Source organism: Nuphar pumila, chromosome 10 (assembly GCF_984573655.1).
Source record: "Nuphar pumila chromosome 10, dmNupPumi1.hap1.1, whole genome shotgun sequence".
NCBI lineage: Eukaryota > Viridiplantae > Streptophyta > Magnoliopsida > Nymphaeales > Nymphaeaceae > Nuphar > Nuphar pumila.
In genome coordinates, this window is record NC_143258.1 from 82,202,486 (window position 1) to 82,216,138 (window position 13,653).

General features: G+C 37.8%; 1 pseudogene across 1 annotated transcript; it reads right to left on the reverse strand.

Moving 5' to 3' along the window:
• Positions 1–827: 827 nt before the first annotated feature.
• LOC149827055 (cytochrome P450 CYP72A616-like) lies at positions 828–11,385 on the reverse strand (annotated as a pseudogene). The gene is made up of 6 exons (XR_016434645.1): positions 10,153–11,385; positions 2,663–2,871; positions 2,448–2,564; positions 1,991–2,016; positions 1,645–1,789; positions 828–1,240 (listed from the first exon to the last, which is right to left on the reverse strand). The product of XR_016434645.1 is annotated as a cytochrome P450 CYP72A616-like (transcript).
• Positions 11,386–13,653: the final 2,268 nt, after the last annotated feature.

Here is a 13,653-nt window from a genome sequence, read left to right on the forward strand (position 1 = left end):
CATGAAAATATCAGGTGCAATATGATGGTACAAATATTTGTGCATTAAGTACCTGATCACCCTCCGGAGGGCAATCAGGTGCTCAATGCACAAATTTTGTGCCATGTGATGAAACTCGATCCAAACTCGAGAAGATCAAAGAAGGGGCAAAAATAAGAAAAAGGAGACCATCGTCCCTATTCACAGCATAATAGGGAGAGAGAGACATCCACCCGATGTTTTCTTTTAGGCAGCGTTACCACAGTCCCTGTTCCTAGCGTAACGACAGAAGAGGGGGGGGGGGAGGGGGAGCAGAGAGGGGTGTTGTGGAACAGTGCAAAAATGAGGATCACTATTAAACCCCTGCAAAAAATGATACCAAAAGGTAGGTCCACTATAAAAACTAAAATTAATTTAATTAAGAATTGAAAATTAAATCAATAAAGCAAATAATGAAAGCAAGGAAATAAACTAGGAGTTTTCAATCCCCAATGAACCAAACTCTTCCTCCTCGACTCTAAGGTGTTGGCTGGCAACGTGCTTCACATTGAGCAGTTCATTTGTGTTTAAGCACAGGGAAACTTGTCCTCTTTTTGGTCAATAATTTGTTTCATTATTGTACTTTATAAAATTATGATCACTTCAGACAGAAACTTGTCCTCTTCTTGGTTGCTTCATTATTGCACTTGTTAGCAAAACTACGATCACCTCAAATATCAATTGTGCTGTCCACAATCTGATACGGTTTCAACTCGGGAAATGCAAGTCATACACAATGGAAAATTTATCGACATATTTTATTTATCAGTAGAAGATGTACCATATTTGGCGCTTTTGTAATCATAATTTCATAGATGTTTTAAGATAAGATGACCACCATGCTGAGGGACAATGGTCATAAAGGGGCAAGGAGCATGGACATAAGGAGAGAGCTCAAAAGAGAAATGCTACAGAATCATGGACACTGCCAACTTTGCTTCAATCATTGCAAATGCCTGTCCCATGCAGATCCTTGGTCCCCAACCAAATGGGAAGAAGGCTCCTTGATGCTTTGAAGCATTTGAAACCCCTCTAGCGAATCGCTCCGGATTGAACTCTTCTGAATCATCGCCCAAAAATTCTCGATTGTGGTGTATTAGCAGTATAGGAATATGTAGTTCAACTCAGCTGGGAGGGTGAGCTGCCCCACTTTCATTCTTGTATGTGTCTCATCATCATCAATAATGGAGGATACAATCTCAAAATCTCATTCAGAATCATAGTAACATGTACGAGTTCAGGATTGAAATAATGATTTTTAAGATTGAAAACACACGTGAACAAAATAATCAAGATTGAGAATTACCGCTCACATGCAGGTGCATGTGAAGAAGTGAACACGCATGCATAGCAAACATTATCAGCATACATTTTTATCATTATATGGCAAGGTTGCAACATTATCAAGTTCTCAAATCTTATACATTAAGAGAGAGAGAGATGTCAACGGGTACAAGAAATACAGTGTGGCTGGGGGCACAGGGCAATGCAAAAAGAAGTTTGCAGAAAAATAGATAGATGGAGGATACTCAGTCTTTAGTTGGCTTCAGTTGTCGAATGCCGGAGTCTGCCTTCCACATACCTGAAGAACCTCATCCCCTTGCATGTTTTAGCCATGTTGGATACATAGAGAGAGCTACGATCGTCCATGTCAACATTACTGAAGTTGTCTCTTGAGCAGTGTTGAATAACTTGCATTTCTCTATGATGTCCTATTGACATCCCTATTTTCTTTGAACTCCCCTCTTCTTGGATATTGCTGCTGCTAGTACTTGATTCCAACATTATACTCAGTAAATCATTTTTACCAGGATTTCCTGTTTTCATCTCCTTCATTCTTTTATTTATCAAATACATTACCGTAGGCCTCACTTCAGATAATTTCTTACTCCAAATGTCAGCTTTTGTGGGCCAGAGCCTATATAATTAAACAAGGTCTCCCAACTAATGACATTTGAAAATATGTAATTACTGCAATAAGTCTTGGGAAAGAATGCACTATAGAAGAATCCAGTAGAAGAAAACAAAGCAGACAGTTTAACAAATGCATTCATTAAGGACATTAAACAACACTGTAGCTCTAAAAGGTCAGTGAGATTGGAGAATAGAATGAGCAAAACAATGGATTTATAGTGAAAGATAAAAAATGATAAAATCAAATGGGACTGTTTGATTCCAAGAGATGAATGAAAACAAAGGAAAATTGTGTTTAACCGTCAACTAAATATTAGAATCTTTTACTAACTTTCATGCTTCAGTCAGTATCAACTTGAATGTTTCTTATTCTCATAGTATAAAAATTTAGAATACAGAGACAAGAAAATGGGGAGGATAATTTCTAGAAGTCAGTGCAAAAGTTGTATGCAGCCAGGTCATTAGCAAAAGGGATGTGAATACACTTCAGAATATACATATTATGAAAAGATCGCATGATGGCAGGGATGTATGTAACTCATGCCAATTGATAGCATTACTAGCTTGGTTAGTTCTGCTTGAGATTCAAATAGCCGCTTTACTTCAGAGGAAAAGGCTGGGAGCTTCCCCTGCTACCCAGTCAAACAAAAGAATCAAAATCAATATTATCTATCAATTATTATTTATTAATAATCTGAAAAAAAAGGCAGCACAAAGAACATAAGATCACCTTTAGTTTTTCTACATGGAATGTAGGGTTCAGTATCCTTCTGTGTTTGGCCCACTTTTCACCTTCATAGTAAACAACCCCTGTGGCCAAGAGCTTCAATTGTGGTGTTTTTTCATAGTGACCAAACTTGTTGGACATTTCCTTAACAAGAGCCAGAGACATGATGGCGACTCTTGGTACATTTCCATACCAAACTACAAATGCCTTACCTGAGCATCCATTCAACATATCAGACACCAGAGGAACTCTTGGGACAAAACCAACAAGAAACCAAGTGAAGGTCATCTCAAGCAGGGCAAAGTGAAATCATGAATAAGCTATAAGAAAGATTCCAACTAGACTAACCTGAAATAATATGGTATAAATAAACCCACTATGGTGAGTAGCAACACTATTTTCAGATACAGGAAATCACATTGAAGAATGTCAAGATTATAAGAAAGTGTGGCATATAAGGCTGCCTGAAACCCACAAAGTCTTGATCTTGGAATATCAAATAGTCCTTTGGTACCAAGAAATCCACTATAGTGAATAGCAAGTAACACCATTTTCAGATACAGGAAGACCACAATGAAGAATGGAAAAATTATAAGAAAGGGTGGCCATAGCTGAAACCCATAAAATCTTGATCTTGGAATTTCAAACAGTTCATATAAAAGCAATTCTAAAGTAGAAGAAACAAGCAAAGTCCAAAGCAAGTTACACTGTAAGATAAAAATAAATGATAGAAACCATAGAATTTATACAAAGGAAGCACCAAAAACTATGCAATAGCATATCAAGATTACCATAATTTTTCATGGTTTCAAGGATGAACGACATGACTCGAGGCGCTATATCATGGGACAGCTCCATAGGCTTGGAAAACGCTTGCACGGCCATGATTGAAGCCTCCCCAGCATTTCCAAAGAAGAATTTGTAGGGAGGGCCATGAATTCCCTGCCTCTTAAAGCACTCCGTAAGTCTCTTGGGCTTCCACCACAAGTAGGTAGACCAACTTCACCACCACTACCCAAGAAAGAAGAAGAGCAGAGGAGACCAAAACCAGAATTACTCCAAAGATGCTCTCCATGTTCACCTCTGAGAGAAAGAGGGGTTTTATGCTATATGTGGTGAGAAGAGTTATTGGTTTACAAGGGCATGAAGGATAGTCCTTCCCAGGTAGTAGACCACCAAATTCTGGAGAAAACTATACATGTGACATGCATTTCTCGCAATGGGCAAAGATAAACAGTGGAATGAGAACATCTATAGTCCCACCAAATTGTGGAGCAAATCATACAAGTGACAAAGCATTTCTCCATGGGCTAGACAGTGGAGTGAGAACATCTGCAAGAATGCATGTGAGCCTGTGGTGTATGTGTCACCCATGAGGGTATCAAGCATTTCTCAACTAACTTTAGTGACACGCTATGTGTACGTTGGTTGTGATATCTCAACTAATTCCAAAATTGATGCAAAGGTCAGTTTTAATACATCACATCTGGAGGGTCAAATGTGCAAGAAAAAAAAATGTATTTTTCAGCAGGAGGTTTTCTTACCCACGAGGGTAGTAAACATTACCCCATATATATGAGAGCGATGAACATATTAAGCCCTCTTTTCTCATTCTGCCATGTTAGGCCCCCTAGTTTGAAGTGTTTTATGAAAGATATGAACCCTTAGATGTGTTTAAAATGCTAAATTTAGTGGGAATCGACTCTTCGATCATATTTTTTCGATGAAAAAATGTATCGTTATGAGCTGGAAAAAATTGCTGCCTTCCTAGCCATTGATTTTGGATCACTGAAAAAATCTGTATACAGGTCAGATTCTGGGGATCCAAAAGCCTGTTCATACTAAACAAAACCTATATATCACATTTACGGTGTTAGATGTAAGAAAAAATACCAAAAACTATGATTTTTGAAGCAGCCTATAGGGGCACATTACTCGTGTTTATATATATATATATATATATATATATATAGAGAGAGAGAGAGAGAGAGAGAGAGAGAGAGAGAGAGAGAGAGAGAGAGAGAGAGAGGAACTATCGTGGTATAAAACTCATGAGTCATACTATGAAACTTTGGGAGAGGATGATTGAGTATAGGTTGAAGAAGGTTGTCATGGTATCGAAGAATCAATTTGGTTTTATGCCTGAAAAATCAACTATGAAAGCTATATATCTTCTTAGACAACTTATTGAGAGATATAGAGAGAGGAACAAAGATTTACATATGGTTTTTATTGATTTGGAGAAGACATACGATAGAGTACCTAGGGATGTTCTCTGGTGGACAATGATGAAGAAAGATGTTTCTCTCAAGTACATTAGTATAATTAAAGATATGTACGAAGGAGTAGTAACCAATGTCCGTACTTGTGGAGGGATGACAACCAATTTTCCTATAACGGTTGGGTTACATCAAGGATCTGCATTAAGCCCTTTCCTATTTGCTATAGTGATGGATGAGCTTACGAGATCAATTCAAGAAAATGTATTGTGGTGTATGTTGTTTGCTGATGATATTGTTTTGATTGATGAATCTAGAGCTGGGGTTAATGCTACGTTAGAATTATGGAGACAGACATTGGAAGCAAGAGGTTTTAAGTTGAGTAAGAGTAAGACAAAATATATGGAATGTCGGTTTAGTAAGCAACGAAGTAGTGATGGGAGTATAGTGAAGCTTGGTGAGCAAGAAATACCGGTGGATGATTGTTTCAAATATTTGGGATCTATCATTCAAAAGTATGGAGAAATTGATGGAGATGTAAATCATAGGATAAAGGTTGGGTGAATGAAATGGAAAAGTGCAACTGGAGTGTTGTGCGATAGTAGAATGCCATTGCGGTTGAAGGGAAAGTTTTATAGGACGACAATTAGGCCCGCTTTACTATATGGTACGGAATGTTGGGCTGCCAAGAGACATCATATTCAAAAAATGAGTATAGCTGAGATGCATATGCTGAGATGGATGTGTGGAAATACAATAAAAGATAAGATTCGAAACGAGGAGATACGTAAGAAGGTAGGCGTTGCATCCATTGAAAATAAGATGAGAGAGAATCGTTTACGGTGGTTTGAACATATTCGGCGAAGGTCTAATGATGCTTCAGTTAAACGGATGGAGAAATGGAAAAACATATTAGTTAAAAGAGGCCAGGGTAGGCCTAAGAAGACTTGGATGGAGATGATAGGAAAGGATATGAATGCTTTGAACCTCACCGAGGACATGGCATTGGATAGAAATGATTGAAGGAGAAGGATTCATGTGAAAGACCGAGAATGATTTTCTTTTTTGGTTCATATCGCCGACCCCAATTGTTTTGGGATAAAGGCCTAGTTGTTGGAGAGAGAGAGAGAGAGAGAGAGAGAGAGAGAGAGAGAGAGAGAGAGAGAGAGAACTGAACATATTAGGCCCCAATAGGTTTTAAGTGTTTTCTGATAGAATTGAACCGCTAGATGTGTTTAGGATGCTCCATTTAGTAGGAATTAACAATTGGATCATGTTTTTTTTGAGCCAGAAAAAAATTGGTACCTTCATTGCCATTGATTTTGGATCACTGAAAAAAATTGTATATAGGTCAGATTTCGGCGATCTAAAAGCCTATTTCGACTAAACAAAACCTATAGATCACATCTATGGTGTTAGATGTGAGAAAAAATACTTAAAACTACAATTTTTTAAGGGGCCTAACGAGACCTAACAAAAAAGGGGGCCTAAGGAACACAATAGTCACACACACACACACACACACACACACACACACACACACACACACACACACACACATATATATATATATATCATATCCGAGAACTGAACATATTAAGCCCCATTTCTCATTTTGCTTATAGGTTTTAAGTGTTTTATGATATATCTGAATCGTTAGATGTGTTTAACATGATTGATTTAGTGGGAATCGTCTCTTGAATCATGTTTTTCAACAAAAAAATATAATTTTATGAGTAAAAAAAACGTGTACCTTTACGGCCATTGATTTTGGATCACTAGAAAAAACTGCATACAAGTCAAATTCTGGTGATTCAAAAGCCGGTTCCCACTAAACAAAACCTATAGATCACATCTACGGTGTTAGACGTGAGAAAAATACTTAAACTATGGTTTTTGAAGGGGCCTAATGAGACATAACAAAAAAGGGAGCCTAAGGAACACATTACTCATATAGGTTTTGTTTAGTGGGAACCGACTTTTTGGATCGCCAAAATCTGACTTGTATACAGGTTTTTCCAGTGATTCGAAATCAATGGCTATGAATGCAAAAAAATTTCTAGACTCAGGAAAGCATATTTTTTCGTCAAAAAACATGATTCAATAGTCGATTCCCACTAAATCGAGCATGCTAAACACATCTAATGGTTCAGATCTATCATAAAACACTTAAAACATAGAGTGCAGAACCATAAATGGGGCCTAATATGTTTAATTCGCATATATATATATATTAGGTCCACAGGCCTCATGGGCAGGTCGTGTGATGACCCTTTGCCAATGGGGCTGATCGGCCCAGTCCATTAGTGGGCTGGGCTGGCCCATTGTCCAGTGTTTGGTAGGATAACACAATCCTACTTGGCATTCTAAATTTGATATATATATATATATATATATATATATATATATATATATATATAAATTGATTACTTCAACTTTGTTTTTCTAAAACTTGCATACTTCAAAGCTTTCTACATTGGATGTATGAAATGTGAATGTTCAGAATAAAGTGGCGATATGACTTCCGAAGCATTCACAAATAACTTTTTACTACTAAAGTTTTAGTTCAAAGCTTAGTTCACATTGAAATGTGAAAACTTGAGGATGAGGAAGCATATGAATACTGAATCCTGAGGAGGTAGCCCCAAAAGGATTCAAACCTGACATCCCTTGTTATGTTATACCATTCATCTATCTCCTTTGACCACAGAGTGTTATAATACCTGAGTTTTTTAAAGGTTTAACAAATTATTTATTATGATTTGTGATTTTTTAAGTAAGCTTGAACCCCATCGAATTTGAGTCAAATCTAAATGAGATTTGAGGTCTACAAGGTTGATCAAAGTAAGATAAGAATCTACATTCTTTGTTCTGAATACTGATTCATATCCATGCCCAGATAGTAACTGGATCCTTTAAACAGATATGGATAATATCCAAATGAATATTTTTAATAGATCCGGATATTAATCCAGATTCAAAATTTAGGGATATATGCTAGGAAATATTTAAATTATTCAGGGCTAAAATAGTAATTTTATTACTGATCGGATTTTTGTAAGTGTTAATTTAAAACATTATTTTATCGTTGAAAGCATTTTAGAAAATCACCAATCAAATAATAAAATTGACTTTCCACGAATGTGGCAAGTACGGGTCGAATCCACAGGGAACAGGAAATACTCAAATCAAAACTAAAATTTGCACTTTATTGATACTGAACTTGTTCAATTATAGAGAATAGTACAATGAAATCAAAATTGAACAAGAACAGAGAAGAGACGCGCAATGACTTAAGCCTACGAACACAAGGGCATTTTCGTTAGTTTACTTGTTGCGACAATCTATCACTGAGACGAGATGCTCTTATTGCAACTTAATATCACCTGCACATCACAGAAACAAAGTTAGTAAAACTATTTATAAAAATTGAAATAACTATCTATAAATTAATTATAAAAGTACTCGTTAATCTAATTCTACGTAAAACGAGAAACTACCAGAGCTAATTCCCTAAACTGATTATCCTAATGTTACAATTAACTCTAGACTAATGTTAAAAACCTAATAAAATGCTAAAAAAATAGAATTAGAAAAACTACACAAAATTGCAAATGATTATTTTGCCCTCGCGCTACGTGAAACCCTTTTTTTCTGAGAGGCAATCGGAAAATGATTCGTAGATGGCCCAAATAGAGTTCGATTCGAGTGATTTTTTTATTCTGTTGTATTCCTAATAGAGCTAGGAGTTCAGCAAAGCTTTCAGATTCCGAATCTCACTTCGAAAGCTCCGGATATAAGCATCACAAATTTAATGAAAAATACGCGATAAGCCTATCTAAAAAATCAAATGATGCGAAGGGCAAAACTATGAGAAAATAAATCCTAAAGTCCCACTTATCAAACTCAAATGTGTATATACTAATTCTAAACCTGAGTAAACTATTAACCTGCAAAAGTTATAAATTTAACAGGAAAGTTAAAAACCTAGAAAACACCACAATCGACTAGAGTAACTCTAGTCGATCTTTGGCTACATAACAAAGCAAAGGCTAAAGAGACTGACAATCACTGAGAATAACTAATCTAAGATATCTGAATGAATTAACATACTGTATATCAATTGATAATCACCTAAACTTCACTATAATCATAAATCTAATCAGAGAATTAACAAGCCTAACCTAGCATGCACAATGGAACTCTATTCTAATGAAAAGAGACCTAACTGGTGCTACACAAGAATCAACCTAATTACAACCAAATGCCACAAACCGACCTAACATCGGACTGAATTACTCTATTAATCAATTAGTAAACTAATCGAAGTCTACTACTAATAACAGAATTCCAAAACACATTAAACGTATAAGCATCAAACCACCACAATCGAGTGACATGACATATCATCTAGATCATGCAAAAACAAAGTGAAACTCATACTCGATTAAGCTATATTGCTATAAACTAAATAGATTCACTAATTAGTATTAAAATACCTTCAGAAATACTATAAACCCATAAAATAAACTGAATTCTAAACAAACAGTAGCAACTTATGGAAACACCTAGATTGTCTAAATCGGGTGGACAAAATTCCACCAGAATTAGGGCATCATAGCCATTCTATATTTCTAAGTGAATTCCTAACTAACTACATCCATTCAACATAAATTAAACATCCAAACCTATTGCTAACAGCAAAAACCAACTAATTAAAATCTATATGCATCCAAGCACAAAAATCTAAATCAGTCACTAGGAAAATGGAATCAATTAAAATGTAAAGGAGACTAAGCTAACTACACAAATTAAATTTATCATATGTTAAGAACTTAATTAGGCATGCAACTACTACTAAACTATGCTAAAGCTTGATCTGATCTAATGCACAACTAAAATGGTATTGATACAAATTAATTAACTCACTAATCAGCCACTAAAATGCTGCAGAAATTTCTGCTATATTAAAACTAACTAAAGCTATAGTTAATACAGAATTCAAAACAAGCAATAACTATCTAAGATTAGCTATACTACAACCGGCTAGATGGATTCTACCCGGTTGTGGTGCTCAACCAAAATTAATTTCTTTAGATGCTCAAAATAGGAAAAAGAAAACAGCGAAAATCAAAACTTTACACTCGACCTACGATGCTGGTCTAAGCACCCACAGACCTATACTAAAGTTGAGAATCAGAAAACGCAGGCACACAACAGAAGAAAAACATGCATTAGGTTCTACGCTAAAAGAGGAGGTGAGAAAAAAATTACTGTAGCCAAGCGACAATCCGACCAATGGAGGGGTACGAGGAGAGGTGGTTCAAGCCAAGGGGGACGAGCTTGCAGCTGCCATGGGTGCTGCTGCACCGTGTTGCTGTTTTGGAGTGCACCGAGTTGTGAGATTGGGGAAGAGAGGCCGGCTAGAGAGGGCCAGCGTTTCGAACAGTGTGGACGTCACACTGGACATAATAGGTGCCTCCAAATGGTGCTACAGAGTGCTGTTCCTCTGTCCATAGATGCACATGGCTGGGGCTGCTGCTCAAGAGGACACCAATTGAGGAAATGGCGAAAAAGAGACCGGTTAGGAGAATCTGGTCTTCCACTTAGTGCAGACGGCGCACCTTGTGGAAGAAGTGCCTCCTCACAACAGCTGGATCTGCACAACACAACCAATGGTGGAAGGTTAGCACGCATATTAAAAAAAATGAAGGAGAAGGTGAAGAAATGGTAAAAAAGAGGAAGTATAGAAGAAGAATAAGGGGACGATAATGGAGGTAGTCGTGGTGGCGGGCAATGGAGGAGAGCCATGGAGAAGGGAGGTTAAAGATGGTGGAGAGGAGGAGGGCGAGCTGGGCGACGCGTTTCCAAGGCAAGAACACGAATTAGGGTTTGCTAATTCGATTTTAAGGCTAAGAGTCCTCTTTTTGGTATTTCCAAAAAGATGATTAAAATATTTTTATTTGCTAGGCACCTAGTTTTTGAGAGGTGTTTAGCAAATTGTTTCAAAAATGGTTTGGGTCTAAAATGGTTTGGATTTGGTGTGATTTGCATTGATCCATGGCCCAGATGGGCCAATTGGATCTGTTTTGACCCGTATCGCCCCGAGGTCCGACCCGTTTCACTAAAAATGCAATCTCTCTCTCGTTTTAAGTCCGATTCGAAAGAAATTTGAACCGTAGCTCAATGAAATCCAAATGCATCTAAGTGAGGGTTCTAAACCTATAAATGATGCATTTATGCAATAAAAATATATTATATTTATGAGTAGAAAACACATCATCAATTACTCAAAGGTATTTTCAGAGAAATAATTAAATTATGCAGCGGCAAAATGATGATTTACCACCCCAGGGGCATATTCAGGTAAATGCCAAAACCATAAAGGAGCAAAAAGGTAATTTTTATAACCCAAGTGGCAACTTGGTTATGTGGAATGAGACCAAAGCTATTTTGGTAAAAATAAATAGAGTTTGCAGAAATTATAAAATAAATAATCAAATAATCAAAATTTTCACTTTTTTTTGTAAAACCATTTAAGGCCAACGGTTTTGCAAAACCATGTTTAAGAAACCATGGGCCCAGAACATGCTTTTAAAGGAAACGAACCAGGAGAGGACACCCAATTGGAGGCACCCCCTTGCCCCCTTGGGCTATAAATAGCCCCCTAGGGCTCTCTCTCTCCTAAAAAAATTGTTCTCCCTTCTCTCTAATCTATTCTCTCTTTCTCTCTCTAAGCCTAGTTTCCCTCCCTCTAAGTTTTTGATCCCAAATATTGTTCTTCTTACGATTTGTTCTGGCAAAAACCTTCGTGCCCCCTACCACTACTTATCTACAATCTTCAAATTTTCTGAAGGAGTGCTGGCAGTTCAAAATCAGTTTTTAGAACTTTACCAGCAAAAGTTACGCTCTATTCAGGCAATGGTAAGAAAATCTAAACTCTCTTGCGACTTAGTCGTGCACACGCACGCCCCTTGCTTAGGTTAATCCTTGAAGTGTATTCGAGACACTTCACATGGTGCAACCACAACACCGGAGACCTTAAATGACCACCCTCCTATGACGTGGAGACTTCACTACCGTACACCTCTTAGAGTGCACTTCTAGGCACACAAGCCTCTATTAAGGTGCATTTACACAGACAACCGCAACACCAAAAGCCTTATTGGGCCACCCTCTTTTGTTTGCAAAACCCTTAGTAATGGGCATCTTTCTTAGCACCCTCACCTTTGTTAAGGTACTTTTCGTGATTCACTCAAGGCACCAGAGGCCTTCCTGGCCACCCTCCTTTGTTGATGAACCCACTAATCCATAGGCGTCGCCTAGGCACCTGTCATAGTTCACTTACGACATAGGTGTTACGTTGCGGCTAGGATTGTTCATCGTCGAGATCTCTCTGCTCAGTGCTCGAAGGCACTTAGTACTTTCAACACTCGCAGGTGTTGAGTTTTGCTCAGTGCACACAACGTGAGGAGTCATGGCGCACGCAGAGGCGGTGCTTCTAGCGCATGCACATTATACATTCCAGCGTTCTCAAACGCCAATTACAACTTGCACGCAAAGCACAACGCGAGGCTAGCCACACATAGACGCTGCGGTGTTTGACGCACACCTTTTCCTCAGATCCGTGCAGCATGTGCGATCTGCTGGCGTTGAAGCTGTAGATAATCGCCTTCCTTGACGAAAGTTCTGCAATAGTAACTCTGCAAAATCAAAAGGCAAAACATGCAAATCGAAAAGAGTGAGGTATTGCACTTAGCTACAGATCACATGGACGTGCAAGAGCAATAAGCTCTTCCAACGTCTGCTCACGAATCAAGTGATCCAATGTTGTGTTGATCTGCTGTAGTCATTCCAGATCATCATCAGCATGTGATCGTTGTGCGCAATGAATGTTGTCCTTCACGAAATGCATCTCAGTCTGATCAACTAGATCTAATCGAAAGTAGAGAAGAGACTAGAGAAGAAAGAGTGAAGTGGAAGGAAGAAGAGTGATCTAATTAGACTAATGAATTTAGTCTAACTAGCCTAATCTTCTAAAGAGGCTGATCTCCACTTAGGAGCCAAAATAAGCATTTTATTTCATTCAACATTCTAAAGAGGCTGATCTCCACTTCGGCTGACTGTCCTGATCTCTAGCAATTCTATCCGACTAACCCTTGTTGGATCTCTCTGACGCACTGCCAACCCGACTGCTTTGACCCTTGTGTTGTGCAATGTCTGAATTCCTCTCTTGCCTTGGCGTGAGTTCTGGAGGATCCGCAACATTGGTGGCCTTCTCGACTTCCCTCTTTTGCAGTGAACCTCTCTACATGCCTTTACTCCTGCATCTGTGCACAACTTCGCGTGTGGTAGACCAAAACAACCCGCACCTAGTTGTGTATCCCTTCATTTAAATCGAGCAATATGCTTATGTTACACCATTATGCTACCAAAATCTATGTTCACCATAAAAAAATTTGATAACGTGTAGCAAAAGCGCTACCAAAAATTTTAATAGCTTTGAAACCACACTAGAGAAGTGTTGCCCAAACTTCCACAAACAAGGTATGTACTCGTAGGACTCATTTGGTCCCTTGTATGGATGTATAGGACTTCCTAAGCTCTCTCCTAAACTCTTAGGATTTTCTTTATGAATTAAAATACAGTCATTATGTCAAAATCTCAGTCCATTTATTCCTATATATAATAGAGGTTCTGCCAAAAATTTCAAATAAATTTTGAGATTTTTTATACTAAATTAGGACAGGTTCTGTTAAATTTTTCAAAATAATT